Source organism: Syngnathus typhle, linkage group LG9 (genome assembly GCF_033458585.1).
Source record: "Syngnathus typhle isolate RoL2023-S1 ecotype Sweden linkage group LG9, RoL_Styp_1.0, whole genome shotgun sequence".
NCBI classification, from domain to species: domain Eukaryota; kingdom Metazoa; phylum Chordata; class Actinopteri; order Syngnathiformes; family Syngnathidae; genus Syngnathus; species Syngnathus typhle.
The window spans coordinates 12,194,117-12,210,212 of NC_083746.1; the positions used below are offsets into that span (position 1 = coordinate 12,194,117).

Genomic DNA, 16,096 nt, shown 5'->3' on the forward strand with positions numbered 1-16,096 from the left:
TTATTGTAAAAAAATGCATTTTGAATATGATTTGTACACATAGCAGGGATTGAAACTAGCGACCATTTTCATTTTCAAACAATGCAGGATGCTCAAGGACATTGATGCACCACCTATTTGCGACTAATCTTAACCTGTAAAGTTCTTAAGGCTTACTTTAAGGAGGTGTTTCCCGTTTCCTCACCTCTGTTACCAGGTGTTTGCGAGTTAAAACTCTGCTCTGATTTTCAGATACCCCTCACCGTGTTGCTGTTTTGATTACTTTATTTGGATTCTTCAAGATGATATATTTGGTCAGAATGTTTGCCGTTTGATGTGATCTCATAAGATAAACATCTTTCATTAATCTGACCTGCAGGCACTGAAGTGATGGAGATTGTTATTCATAATATTATATGAATAGTAGTATTTTTATTATTTATATATATTTATATTATTTAGTAGTATTCATAGTATTTTATGAGAATCACTGATAGCAGTTTTTTAGTGAATTATTATTTTTTTAATGCTGTTAATAAATGCATTTGTTTTCAAAAAACTTGTTTGGAATATCCATGCTTTACTACCTACTAAAGGCCAAGATCTTTTATGCAATGACCTTTACAGGTCGCTTATATGACTTCACACAACGCCTACGTCCATCTGCTCCTGGTCCGGCCCTCCGGTCCAAATTTAGAACCCAGTTCGGCCTGCGAATCAAAAAGTTTGCCCACCCCTGATCTAGATGAAGATACAACGGTCTTCTTCCGAAGTTCCCAAAAGGGCAGAGGGAGAGTTAGAGACCAACAAGGCCGCAGGCTGCCATTCAATTCAAACTCCAGCTCAAATTTGGACTGTTGGAACTGTGGGAAACGGAGCCACTTGGCGAGAGTGTGTCGTCGTGTAAAACAATACCAATCAAAGGGTGGAGGAAGAGGCAGAGGAAAAGCCAAGTTTTCAACATGTCAAGCTCCCCCCCCGTTTTTGACCGCTCATGCTAATACAGAGACATTGTATGCTACATTTAATGGAAATTATTGATTGGTTGTGTTGTAAAATTATACAAACTTCTATATGCAAGATGAATCTGAGAGATGGAGTTCTTTGAATTTGAAATCAAGGAGAAAATTCTGATTAATTTGCAAGCAGTTTTTTTTTGTGTGGAGTTTTTTGGATTGGTGGATTGTTCTATCAGGAACCTTGAGTTGAAAATGGTATATGAATGTTGGGTGGAGAGCTTGGATGAATTGGGACCAATGTGATAGAAAGACTCCTTTTTGGAGGCTGTGTGAGATGCAAATGAGCATGAGCATTGATGACTGAATGCCCGACTGAAGGGAAAATACAGGTTGGACAAGTAGTTGAGCGACTTTGAAGGAAGAATGATTTTGAGTAAGTTAGATGCTAGAAAAAAAAAAAAAGAAACAAATGCGAGCAAAAGAAAAATAAAGGTTGCTTTTGACAAGAGTTGCAAAGAACAGACGAAGAACAGTCCTTGATTTGCGTTTGGCGGTCGTCAATGTGGTTCCAAGACCTGCGTCTTGTGGTTTGTCATTTGTAACGTTTGGCTGTTGTGAACTTCCCAAACAGACATAAGTAATTTGGGCTTTTGTTGTTGGTTGTAATTGGTTAGTGGGAGGACTGCTAGAGCTTGCTCCTTCGGTGTCTCACCTGTGCCTTCCTGCCTTCCATTGTCTCCACTGAGACTGGACTGTGGAGGGGGGAGTGTGGTATTGTGGTGTGAAAAGGGTGTAGGAGCCGGCTCCTGTGGTGATTGATATTGTAATTTGATTGTGGGGGAGACTGATGTAGGTGTGGGGCTCTGGACTCTGCGGCTAGCTGTTTGCTGGGTTGGCGGGGGTGGGGGACGACGGCATTGATTGTCCCAGTACTGGCCAGGCTGGGATAAAGCAGTATGAAAATGCCGCCCCCCCCCCCTCTTGCTTCCCTTGCTGTGGCTGCGCGTGGAGTGGGGTCGTACCCACTCCAGGGGTGTGCTGAGGGCGTGGTAGCAAGTGATATTGAAGCAGGGTGATGCCTAGGGAAGGTGTGACAATAGTTGCACGAAGGATAAAAGGCACTGAGGAAAGAAAAAAAAAAGAAAAGAAAAGAGAAAAAGTACAACCAAAACGTCAAAAAAGAGGATGGCGTTTGCGCAGCGTAGTTTGTTGGTATTGTTTGTGAGCTGTGTCTCTGCTGTTTTTGTGTTGTCTGTGTGTTGTGTTATGTGTTAAAAGGATGAAATTCGCTAATATAGGTGCACTAAAGAATTTATTTATCTGTAGTCTATCTGATTTGCACCGCAAAACAAAACCGATTTTGTTAAGATAGGAAGGAAAAATAAAAAAGCGAGCAATTTGTTTATGGGCAGAAACTGGTCCACGCTCCTTTCATGCCTAGCCTTGGTTAGACAAAATTTGAGAGATGGAAAGAACTTGCTTTCTGTAATTGGATGATGTACAATTATGAAATACCGACATTTCATTTAAAATTTGAGAATAAGAGAGCGATTTAGTTAGTTAAAGTTATGAAACTATAACAGTCAACTATTATATTACTTTACCAGCAGTTATTTTGTTTATTTTGTTGTTGTTTTTTTATTCGATTTGTGGATTGGGTTGTCACGTTGAGAAAGGAAAGGAAACGATACAAATGGGCAGCTGTATTGAGCCATGGTGTTGTCACGTGCCGTTGACACCTGGCTCAACAGGGGGGATGGAAGGGCAGTTCAGTCAGCTTTATACAACATATGAATTTGATTCATATTCAAAACGTTTATAAAAAAATTTTTGTAGAGCTTGTTTAACATGTGCTAAACACAATCCACAGGGTTATAATGCCTGGTCATAATAGATGCATTCTAAAAATGGATTGAATTGGCTTCAAAATAAACACTGAATGCCTTAACAGTGGCAAAAACGTTATGTAAAGAAATAATACCTTGTCAACAACTGCTGTAGATGTTAAACGATGGAATCACTATCTCTAAAATGAATGTGGATAGTTTGTTTTAGGTGACTATAAGAGTAACTGGTAAAATAAACAATTGATTGCTAATGGCAAAACAAGCTGCAAAGACAGGAAAAATAATGAATGTCATGTGTATGGGTTCACGACCAATTCTTTATGTTGTTGATAAAAGATTGTGTGAAATCTGTCACGTCTACTGATTGTGAAATGTGCGACAGAGTGTTCTATATAATATCCGTTGAAGAAAAAAAAAAAAGGAAAAGAAACCATTACTTTTAGAGAATGCAGTCAACCAAAATTGTATATGTACCGACATGCCAAGATCTGGGAAAAAGCTGGAAAAAACAGAAACATAATATCTTTAAATTTGAGAGGCGGCGATGATCTGACTGAAATTGATGCAATTAAAGTCCCCAGAGGAGTTCCTGATTAATAAGAATTAATTGACCAAATTGAAGCGGGATGGGAGTCCTCCATTTGCTGCTGGTGGACGATGAACAAGAACGTTGACAGGATAAATTACATCCATTGCAACATGCAGAAATTGGGCAAACTGACACAAGTGGGACTTGAAGTTATCTGATCTCACTCGCGGACGACTCGGCCAACAACTGGAGAAGAACAGATGGACAAACTCTGCGGGGGTCGCGGGCCGACAATGAAGTGCTAGTTCACACCACACTACATTCCTTAGCTAATCAACGTTGCTACAGACACAATCTTCCCTCCCTTTGGTGTAGCAACACCTCTGTAACCAGGGCAACCAAAACAGCGATGAGAGGAGCAGAAGAAACATCTCAAATGACTAATGCAAAGGTTGCAGAAAAGGTGCTGTTTTTTGCTGTTTTCCGGACGTGCTGCTGTTCTTTCGGTGGCGGATCAAGATCGGGATTTGGTCAGCAAACTACTGCGGATACGGAAGCAAAGACCGAGGTCCAGATCACCCCAACGTTCTGGCTGAAGGTCCCAAGAAGGTGGGGGACGGAGCCTGCGTCGACTGGACCCTATAAATTGGTGGAGCGCATCTCACATGCCGTCCGGCTGGGCGGCAAAGGAGATTTGTGGTATCATCTGTCCCAGTGCGTCCCAGTGAAGGGTTCCTGCAAGGAACCAGATCAGCCATCGACAGTCCCCGCCCCAGTTCATACAGAGGCAGAATAATCCTCTTCCCCTTTGGTGGTCCACCCTGAGCCACTGAAGACAACGACCGCGCAGCAGATGTTTCCAAGTTCTCCCCGGACGGAGCAGAGCTGCGAAGGGGGTGAGAATCGTGCTCACCCTCCACCAGTGGGCGTGCCAAGCCCCCATCGGCTGAACAATCACGAGCAATTTTTATCTTGATTGATAACATTCTGGTCGCCTAAGGCAGAGGAACCGTGTAACTCTTTTCCTGCATTTAATCTGGCCGCAGGTTTTTAAATTACACACACAATTTGGACTGGAGTATTGAGGAAAAACCTCATCTTCACTGGAAGTTATTGCTTTCATTGTATTTTCTTACTTATGTTTGACTGATCGAGGTTGACATAATCATATGATAAAACAGGAGGGATATGTTAGGGTTTGCAGAATATCTTCATCGTATGATTATGTTGGAATGTAACCTGTAATAATTTAACTAGCTTGTCCCGTCTAGACAAAAGTAGTTGACCAAAGTGCTAAGATCTTTCAACTGATTGACTAGACGCAGAGGAAGCAATCAAAGTTGCTTTGTTTACAGAAAGTCGTAAAAGGCCCCCTGCTATGCTTTGATCAGCAGGGGACCGGCTTCACCCTATCCTGTGTGTTCCCACACCCCCACTTTCAACCTCACTCTGTTTCTCTCAATAAATAAGCACCTGACGAGGCCTGAGTCAGACTTCATTCGACCATCGCTGTAAGCACAGCGACGAGTGAACTCTCCGCCTGCAGGTGTTTGAAGTGACTTGCTTGACTCCAGTGTGGTTCTTGCAAAATAAGTTAGAGTGAGCACCACCCTAACAACGTTACTAAATCTGGCCCTCCTTGCAAAAAGTTTGGACACCCCTGATCTATGACAACCTTTCAAACTTCAGTGTTAAGTAGGGGTGTAACGATTCATCGATACGCATCGATTAATTGATATAATGCTCTACGATTTGTTGGCATCGATGCAAAACGTAAACATCGATCTATATCGCCCGTTTTTGACCTCGGACATTAGACGCGACTTTATTTTGAAATCCAGTTCATTGTTGCTTGCTTCCTCTTTCCGGGAGCAGTGCGCGGCGTGTTGTGTTGTGAGCAGAGTAGGCACGTGAAAGGGGAGCCGACAACTACGCGGCTCCTGGGCTGGTGCAATGGCTAGTGTCCAAGAAGACGGGGAAATTCGCTCCCCTTTGGGGTTCGTCATTCGTTTGGAAGCACTTTGTAATTTCCTAAATAAAGAGTTTGCAGTACTTTGTTGATTTTGCGTATGAATTGTTATAAATCAGGATATTGTTCTATATCGATCGTAGAGCACTATATCGTGATGTATCGTGAATGGATCACAGCAGGCAGGCTTAAAGATATCGGCAAATATCGTATCGTGGTTCTTTGTATCGATATGATATCGTATCGTGACAAAACCCGTGATTTACACTCCTAGTGTTAAGGGTTACTAATAAAGTTACAGATTACAGTATTGTCTGCACTACAAGGCGCACTGGATTATAAAGTGCACCTTCATTGAATTTTTTATTTTAGAAATGTTTTCATATATAGGGCACACCGGATTAAAAGGCGCATAGAATAGAAGCTACTGCATCAAACTGGGGTTGACTCGAGTTGCGGTATGCATCTACTAGATGAGGCTGTGTTAAAGGGAATGTCAACCCAGTCAATGAAGTCCAAAAAAGTCCAACTTCCATTCTGCATGAAAGTGACACGGTTTGGCTTCTTACTTGGTCCAGCAAACCCCACTCGGTTTTGATGGTCATAAACTTTCTTTAGTTTAAAAGAAAAAAGCGAGTGCGTGCGTTGATGTGTAATGCGTTGATGTTAGAGTGGTGCTGACTCCAACTTATTTTTGCAAGAACCACACGGGAGACAGTATGCCCTTTGAAACACCTGCAGGTGGAGAGTCATTCATCGCTGTGCGTACAGCGATGATCGAATGAGGTGTGACTCAGGCCTCTTGCAGGAGCATTTTTATTGAGAGAAACAGAGTGAGGGTGAGAGTGGGTGTGAGAGTGGACAGGATGGGGTTGAAGCCCCTAGCCTGCTGATCAAAGCATAGCAGGGGGTCTTTTACGACGTTGTGTAAAAAAAACAACTTTGATTGCTTCCTTTGCAGCTAGTCAATCAGTTCAAAAGATCTTAGCACTTTGTTCTACTACTGTTGTTAGGACAGGAAAAGCTTGGTTAATCATTACAGATTACATCCCAACATAATCATACGATCAAGATAATCTGTAAACCCCAAATTGATTAGATTGTTAGTGTAAAGATGTGGATTAGTGGTTAGGGATGGAGCACTATGGACGAGTCCGGTTAGAGAATCTTGCATCAACTTTATTCTCAACAGCAGTGAGTGTACAGGTTTCCAGGAGTGTATGTTAGTGGGTTTGAGTGTGTACTTGTGTGGGTGTGTGTGGGTGCATTTAATATCCCTTCCACTTCCACTAGAGTTGTCATAAGGACAGATTCAGGAACAGTCTGGTCTCTAAGGACAACACGGAGCCATGTGCCACCAAAGTGCGGCGCACTAGGAGGATTGAATCGGAAGGATATTTGCTGTTCAGCAAGTTGGTCTTTCAACTCAGGTGCCATGGCAACGACGGCTTCACGCAACTCCCTCTCACCACCGACAAAGTTGGTGCCATTGTCCATGAGAAGCTCAAATGGTCTCCCACGTCGAGATATGAATCTTCTCAAAGACAACAGGAAAGCGTCCGTGTCCAGGCTCTCCAACAGATCCAGGTGTACTGAGCGAGTTGTCATGCACTTATACACTATACCCCACCTTTTCTCAGTGCGGCGATCGATCCTCACTTGAAAAGGTCCAAAGCAGTCAACTCCTGTTGAATAGAATGGTGGCTTATAGAGTCGTAGTCGAGCCGGTGGGTAATCAGCCATCTTCGGTACATCCGGTTTTGCTCTCCACCGTCGACACTCCAGGCAGGAATATTGATGCTTTCTAATGGCCTCTCGACCACGAATTATCCAAAACCGGCGTCTGAGCTCAGCAAGGACGCGTTCTGGTCCCGGGTGCAGTAGAGAATCATCCGCATTCTTAATGATGAGCTTAGTCACGTGATGACTTGGGTCCATGATGACTGGGTGGATGGTATCCAGGTCTAGTCCTTCAGCATGCCTCAATCTACCACCGACTCTCAGTAGCTCTGTGGTTTTGTCGTATTCTGGTGACAGGGATATAAGATGACTGTTTACAGGAAGAGCACGTCCAACTTTGAGGGCTCTCAATTCCTCAGCAAAGCAGTCTTCTTGGGCCTTTTGAAGCATAAGCTTCTCTGCTTGAAGAAAATCTGTTGCTGAACACTTTGCTGTGGTGTTAGTGTTGGCCGCCCCACGAAGGGAGCTAGCGGTTTCCTGAAGAAGCTCTTGCCAAGTGGAGAATTCACTCAGGTCAGGATGTTGTGTGGGCAAGGCGCTGGAGACTGCTCCCACGAAGGCTGACTTCCTTAACTCGGTAGTGTCTGCTTCTGCCTCAGATGAGGGCATGATGGGCCACTCTCTCTCTGGCAAAAGGAGGAAATGTGGACCTTTGTTCCAGCGGTGATCCTGCACCATCTCTTTCAAGGTGAGTCCTCGGGTTATGTCATCTGCGGGATTGTGTAGACTACCAACATACCGCCATTGAGATGGACTGGTAAGATTCTGAATTTCTGCTACACGTGTTCCAACAAATACTTTGTAGCGGCAGGATTCTGATTTAATCCAGTGGAGCACTGTTGTGGAGTCAGACCAAAGAGTGATGTGCTCAGGCGTTACTGTGAGCTCAGTCTCGATCACTTTTGCCAGCTGTGCCCCTGTAAGTGCGGCGCTGAGTTCGAGACGCGGGATGGACAGCTGCTTACGCGGCGCTACTCTCGATCTGGCAAACACAAAGGAAACGAAGACTTGTTGTCTGTCATCCGTTATTTGCATGTAAACTACTGATCCGTAGGCGCGCTCTGAAGCATCACAGAAGATGTGAATATGACGGGCTGCATTGACGGTATTTCCACTAGCTGGTGAATAGGGACGAGGTAACTTGAGTTGCTGCAGAGTAGGAATTTCCTGCACCCAACTCAACCATTTTCCGAGAAGTTCAGATGGTTGAATCTTGTCATCCCAGCCAATGTTAGCCTTCCACATGTCCTGGACAAGCACTTTACATCTTGTGGTAAATGGCACAATGTAGCCCAATGGGCTTGGCAAGGACGCTGTAGACGTTACGTAGAGTGGCAGCTGGAGGCTCGTTAGAGCGATGCTTATAACTCAACGTGTCGCTCAAACAATCCCAGCACAGTCCAAGTGTGGGTTCTTGAAGGTTGTCACTGGCCTTGGACAGCCATAGCTCACTGCTAGTCGATTGTGCTTCAGGGGGTAGGTGTGCGACAACTTCAGGCACATTACTGGCCCATTGTCTGATCTCGAAACCTCCCTTTCTCAGAAGTGCTCGCAAGTCATCGACCAAAGCCTTGGCATCTTCTGGTTTACTTACACTGTGAAGGCAATTGTCGACATAGAAGGACTGCTCGATCACATGCGTGAGGGGGGAATCTGGAGGTTCATGGTCTCTGACGTGCTGCTGCAGGGCGAAGACGGCGCAACAGGAGCTACACATTGTACAAAATGGTAACACCTCCCATTGGTATATCCGTGGTTCAGACGTTCTTTGCATGTCCCGCCACAGGAAACGTAGGAGAGGTTTGTCTTTTGGCATTAAGCGGATCTGATGGAACATTGACTTGATATCTCCACTGATGGCGACAGCATGACATCGAAACCGCATCAGGACACCAATCATGGTTGGACCAAGCGTCGGTCCTGGGAGGAGTTGGTCATTCAATGAGAGGCCATTGAAGGAGAAGGAACAATTAAAGACAACTCTGTCCTTTCCATTGTGGTGCACCATATGGTGTGGTACATACCACGATTCGGTGACAGTTTCGGCCTCTTTCGTATAGATCTCTGAAACGTAGCCGGCCTGAAGTAGTTTGTCCATCTCCGTACAGTATGAAGCTGCTCGAGCTGTGTCCTTGGCTAGCCAGCGTTCAGTGCCACGTAGGTTGGGCATCACAGCAGCCGGCGAAGCACAAAGTGGGATGGCTGGCTGACGCCTCAACAGTGGAGTAGCATAGCGCTGGGTACCGTCAATAGATACGCGTTCGGAGGCTGTCTGTAGGAGCGTGAGAGCCTGCTGGTCTTGCTTAGAACGGGTTGCAGTGTTCTCACTGATATAAGGAACTGTATCGATATGCCAAAGGCGTTCCACATTCCTGATAAGTTCTGTATATGGTGATTCAGTGGCGATGTGAAAACAGTAAGGCTGGTGAGAAGCAACTGGAATGATGTCTGACGGACCTTGCAAGGACCAACCGAGCCTTGTACAGACTGCCATGGGACTGCCAGATGGGCCTGATCGGACAGGCTGTGTTGGTGAGAGCAGATGGGCCATATCTGAGCCGATGAGGAGTAGAGGTTGTGCTCTGTGAATAGGCGTCAAGGGAAGACCTTTGAGGTGCTCATAGCGCTTCTGGAGAGCTGCTACTGGGTACGTGTGCTCAGACAAGCTAAGACTATCTGCGGTGAACGCATGTCGAATGCAAAACTTCTGGTTTGGCTTGAAGACAGGGGATACATGAACGCTGACGCAGGAACCTTTCAGCTCCTTCACCTCTTGCTGGACGGTCCTAAGATGTAGCGTCTCTGGGTGCTGTGAGAGTTGTAGTTGTTCTACAGCTGGAGGGAGGATAATCGTTCTCTCTGAACCATCATCAAGCACTGCAAATGTCTCAAGGACGCGATCGCCATGATGTAGAAGCACTTTGACAACTTTCAGTAGCACTCTTTGAGGGCTTCTGGGCTGTTCGATGTAGATAGTGGGTGTTGGATTACTAACCAGCAGCACTGTCTGCGAAGACTCTTGGATGGCATCATGCAGAACTGTAAGGTGTTTCCCTTTGCATGTCTTACACGGCCGTTTAAGCGTGCAGGCTGTAGCTTTGTGTGCCCGGCCGCACCTCCAACATCGGTCACCTTCCTGGATCCACTTCTTAATCTCAGCAGGGGACAGTTTCTTGAAGTCGAGACATGAGTTGAGATAGTGCTCCTTATTGTTACAGAATGGGCAATAAGGGCTGAGTTTGAAGGCTTGAGGCTTCGGCTGAGTGGTCTCTTTGGTGGCTGTCTCACTTGTACAGAGGAAGACTGATGCGGTCTTATCTCTGGGCTTTGAACGAAACTGTTCTCTCATAGGTGTAGAAGGCCCGGTAGAGTTATAGAGAAGGGTAGCTCGACTGGCCAGACGCTTTGCTTGAGCCTTCATCTGGAGCCATGCGGCAAAGTCAGGCAGGGAGTAGGTGAGCTCTGAACCGGGCTGCAGGATGCCGCGAACGAGGCAATATTCCACAAATCCATCTCTTTGGGATGGAGACAGTTTGCTTAACAGGCGGTCAACATGGGAACCGCACCGGAGCTCGTAACCTACAGGTCCCTCTAGCGTGCGCAGCATACCGACCAGTGACTGGACAGAGAGGGCAAAGGAGTCGAATGCATCAGCATCTCCAAATTTGATGGCTGGGGAGTTGAGTATTGCCCCTAATTCACTTTGGACCAGTTGTCTCGGTTGTCCGTATTTGTCTTGCAGAGCTCCCACTGCTGCTGTGTATGGTGCCGGGTCATACATGTATGATTTGGCCAACTGCAGAGCACTCGGGAGCTTGAGCTGACCCAGGAGCACTTGATATTTATAGTGTTCGCTGAGATGAGTGTGACTGTTCATCAAGTTGTCGAGTGCCATCTTCAAAAGTGCAAAGTCGCTTTCTCTACCACTCTCAAAGAAGGGAAGTGTTGGTTTGGGAATGCCATAGGATGTAGCAATCAAGGTCTCCATGCCTGGGTAGGTCCAAGGCGGTGCAGCGGGGACGGGTGTTGCAGTTGGTGTAATGGGTTGAGCAAATGGCATTGTAGGAGGTGGTGGCATCACTGAAGTTGCCAGTGGTGGCATTGTGAAGCTTGTACTGGTAGCGGAAACACCTGGATATTGAGATGGGAGACTTGTAATCGGTAGCGTTCCAACTGCATGGCTTGTCACCGTGGGGAGGACGGGCGAGGATGATACACGTCCAGGTGGAATTGCAGCTACTGTTGCCGCAATGGGTGGTCCGCTGACAGGAACAATAGCTTGGGCACTTGTGATGAGATTAGCGGGTGGTGCTACTATCTGTCCAGGGACAGTAACTGGAGGTGGTATTTGAACGGGCGCTGGAGGTGGCGGTTGTACAGGTGGATGCTGGGTGAGAACGAAGGGCACCCGCGGTGGCTGTGATCGCAGGGACGGCTTGGAGAATGTAGCGGGAGCTGATGAAGTGGACAAGGCATCATCGTTCGTCTCTGATAGGTAGGTCTTCACTAGACTGGCAATATGTACCTCTTTCTCCAGCTTCTTCAAGCGCCTGCGTCTCCCCATCTCTTTAGCTAGTCTCTCTTTAGCCAAATGTGCCTCTTCTTGTAGCCGTTGTCCTTCCCTGGCTTGGGCATCAAATGCTGCAGCCTCCAAGTCAGCCTTTCTTTCCTCTTCTATTTCCTGTTGTAGGTCTGCAAGCTCCAAACCCTTTATCTCCTCTTCTAATGCAGCTGCTTGTATATCTGATGTGCTTTGAAGCAGACTGAGACCGTTTGACATCTGAGAGGATCGTCGTGAATGTGCAGCTGACCGGTAACTTGTCAAACTCCTTGCTCTGGTTGACAGAACCTGGCCTAGTTGTCCTACAGGTGTAGAGGAGGCTTGGGCTACAGGTTGTTGAGAGGGCAAAAGAGTGACTTCATATGGGTCCAAATGTGCAGGTGGACGAGGATCTCTCTTGGGTCGGGCCGATGACTCCCGCTGCTGACTATCAGTTGTTGATTCCATAGTGTCGGGGGAACCCTAATCCGGCTCGAAGGACCATGTAAAGATGTGGATTAGTGGTTAGGGATGGAGCACGATGGACGAGTCCGGTTAGAGAATCTTGCATCAACTTTATTCTCAACAGCAGTGAGTGTACAGGTTTCCAGGAGTGTATGTTAGTGGGTTTGAGTGTGTACTTGTGTGGGTGTGTGTGGGTGTGTATACATGTGTGTATATGTGTGTGTGTATGCGTGTGTTGTATATGTGTGTTTGTGTGGTCTATACAGAAGGAAAACAAAGAGAAATAATGTAATTAGATTATGACAGTCAAATTACATCATCTAATAAACATATGCATAAACAGCTATGTAGGGTATCTCCACTACAATAGCACAATGCAAGCAATAACAACTGATATACAGGGCAATAAACTTTACTACTGCTACCACCCTTAATGAACATTCAATAAGTGCGTTACTGCCGCTTTAAGACGTGCACTGCTGGCCGACGGCACTCAGTGTCGGTAATAAAAACGTATAGTACACAACTGAATTAAACACAGTAATACATTTCTAACGCTATAGGCACACGTTTGACAAACATATGACGATAGTACGCAGACAACATGGCGGCACCCCGTGCGAAGCCACTAACCACGCACTTATCCTATACAAGTTATATCCGCTCGTACCAGCAACAGGAAGTAAACAAAGATATGTTCGCTCCCCCAAGTGTACAGGCCAGTCTGCATAACTCACCTGGGGTTTCATAAACGCACACAAATGTCACGGGAAAAAGGGGTTCGTAAGTCCGTTTTCCTCCCTAAGCGCGAGACCAGAAAAGGAGCGTGCAGCGTTCTCATAAGTGTCCCGCTTTCTGAGGAGGCGTTCAAGTGCACCTCGGAAAAGTCGGTGTCGGATCAATAGACTTTCGGACAGTTAGCTTTGGTGCCGGGTTTGTGTATGCGCAGTCAAACTTGCTGCGGTAAGGGGGTGGGTGTGGTTCACTGCGATTGCCTCCCAACAGGCTTACCTGTATGTCACTCAAGCGATGGGATGTATTCTAGCCTTTTTTTTTAAATGTCATGCGATCGACCAGTAGTAGCTTACTTCAGTGATGCCCCTGACCACGGTTGCCGTAATGCTGAAAGCGATGCAAACTTCTAATTTACTAGTCGTACTGAAACGTACTCAAACATTTTGGCAGAGCGCTGTGTACAACCAGGATGGATCAATAAATTCATCAGTTGATCCATGTATAAGGCACTCTGCATTTTAAGGCGCACTGTGTTTTTTGGAGTAAATCATAGGCTTTTAAATGCGCCCTATTGTGCGGAAAATACAGTACTGTCATTTTCTCACACAGCTCTGAGTGGGCAAGTGAATGAAAGGACAAAATATGTTTTCATTATGTGAAGAAAGAGCACGAATCCCTTTTGCAGTGCTACACTCTCTTTCACAATCATTCTATCTTTTTGAGGAGTCAGAGAACCATAGGCAACATTGCAGGCCCTACATTGGTGCTTCACTCCCATCCCTGAAGGCCATTTACACCTCCCATCTCACCCCCAAGGCGACCACGATTGTGAGTGATGTGAGTCACCCCGCTCACTCTTTGTTCTATCTTCTGCCCTCTGGGAAGAGGTACAGGAGCCTGCGCTCCCGCACCACCAGACTCACCAACAGCTTCATACTCCAGGCTGTTAGGATCCTGAACCCTCTCCCGCCCTTCTGCGTAGCGTCCTGTACTTTTGGGCTATATACTGACTGTCTGCTGTATGCACACTTGCTCCATTTTTGCTATTATTTATTAGGTTATTTATTTATTATTTATTCATCACTCTTATTTATTCATTGTTTGTGCCTTCTTGTTTTTACTTTTTGTGTTGTTTAGTACTTGTAAAAAGATGTATATTGTGTACTATGTCTTGTCACCGTGGGATAGTGGGAACGTAATTTCAATCTCTTTGTGTGTCTTTACATGTGAAGAGATTGACAATGAAGCAGACTTTGACTTTTGACTTTGATTTGCACGCAGAATCACACCCACAGACAATTTAAAGTTCTCAATTTGCCTACCATGTATGTTTTTGGAATGTGGGCGTCAACCGGAGTACCCAGAGAAAACCCATGCAAGCATGGGGAGAACATGCAAACTCCACAAAGGACGGCTGAAATAGAACCCACAACCTCTGCACAGTGAGGCGAATGTGCAAACCAGTTGACTACTGTCCTGCCCAACAATAATAATGATAACAGTTCAGATACTTTTAGTATTAGTATAGTCATAGTTATTGAGAGGCTCTGTTTGCTGTGGAATTTGGTTTTAATTTGTTTTACATGTGACATGTTTTCCTTGGTCACGTGTGTCTGTCGTTAGGGAATTGTGTTTACCTGTACTTTTCAACCCAGTCCCTTTGGTTAACATAAAAACACCCTCAGCCACTTGTGTCTTGTCCAGAAGGTTGCATGGTGAACTGTGATCTCCTATTGTGTCACAGTCCGTTACAACCGAAGCTGCATGGCAAGAAGCTCTGCTTGTGCGGCAAGTTCTAAAAACAAATATGTAATATGCGGTGGGCTGAGGACTGAGATAGTGGCAACATCCTGCTGTTTTGATGTAAGTGTTTTTCAGAAAAGTATTTGTGTTCATTAATTAAGTAGAATGTGCCCTACGACTGGCTGTAGTGATGTGCATTCCAGTTCTTTTAAGTAAACTGAATCTTTAGAATCAGTTCTCTCAAAAGATTCGTTCAAAAGAATCGTTCAACGAAACATTCGCGTATTTAGGCGTATAAATGCATAGGTTGTTTAAAAACAATTATAAAGTAAAGTATTATAAAATAAAGATTTCCCAAAGAGAAGCATAATCTCCCTTGCTGTTGCATATCGGCGCATCCCTTCATGCAATAAAGTCGAAGGACGGGGAATCTGCCGGCCGGCAGTCTCTTCATACGCTTGCACATTAGCCATTAGCTTGGAGAAAATGAGCACGAAAGAAGTTGTGTTTCAATGAGTGGTTCTTTCTTTCCTTGGCAAATCGTAAATCTACATTCTGGCTTACATATTTCACGTTCACTCACTGAACTGTTCACGCCAGGAGACGCAACACGTTCACTGACTCATTCGTTGATGCACGGGAAAGCAGTTCACTCATTGACTCGTTCGCGAACGGGAAAGTCAGCACTCGTTCACTCACTGATCAGTTCTCGCGATGAACGGGAAATGTAAATCACTGACTCGTTCACTCACAGATCCGGTCAGCTGATGAACGGGAAAATGACTCGTTTGTGAACGCGAAGTTACGTCATTTTTCTTCTTCGTTTTGTTTTACGGCGGGGTGGCGCCAGCTTCAATGTGCATTACCGACACCTACTGTGTGAAATATCTTACGTTATTGCATGTTGGTTGAAGTCATATGAACTGAAAAAAGTAAAAGATGGTGGTGCATGCACACGCAGCGGCCTCTCTCTGTCCCGAACAGTGTTTTGTTTTGTCGTTTAATGTGGGTTTGTCCGGCAGTTTTCTGTGTCTGTCTCGTCGTACTGGGTTGTGCTACAAGTGCAGCGGGTTGGTTCTGCTCGACATCGGCGAAAGCGAGTTTTGTGGTGTTCTGGACTTTGAAGGGGGGACGTTAAAAGGCGCTCGGTCTGCTCCGTCCTGAAGCGTCGCCGGACTCGCCTGCTATTCCTCCCCCGGTTGGGAAGCGTCGGAAGCGGTGTGCGAGGAGGCTGAAGAGGGGCGAGAGCGGGGGCGTCCGGGCCAGGCTGGCGGCCAACCCAGCTCGCCCGGCCGTGCCTTCCATTCTTCTGGCGAATGTTCGGTCGCTGGACATCAACATGGTTTGCTTTCGCCTGCTGAGATCTACGAACCGGACAGTGCGTAACTGCTGTGTGCTCGTGTTCACTGGGACTTGGTTGACCGTCATCATTCCGAAATCTGCTGTGCATCTGGAGCGGCTAGCGTGCTATCAGGCGGACCGGGCCATTGTACGAGGGGGAAAGTCGCGAGGAGGTGGGATGTGCGTCTACATCTGTAACGGAAGGTGCCGGGACTCTGTGGTGGTATGCGAGCACTGCTCGCCACTGGC

General features: G+C 46.0%; 1 long non-coding RNA gene across 1 annotated transcript; it reads left to right on the plus strand.

The window, feature by feature from the left end:
* Positions 1 to 11,353: 11,353 nt before the first annotated feature.
* LOC133159832 (uncharacterized) lies at positions 11,354 to 12,507 on the plus strand. The gene is made up of 3 exons (XR_009715754.1): positions 11,354 to 11,518; positions 11,755 to 11,836; positions 11,965 to 12,507. It is a non-coding gene; the product is annotated as an uncharacterized LOC133159832 (long non-coding RNA).
* The last annotated feature ends 3,589 nt before the right edge of the window (positions 12,508 to 16,096 follow it).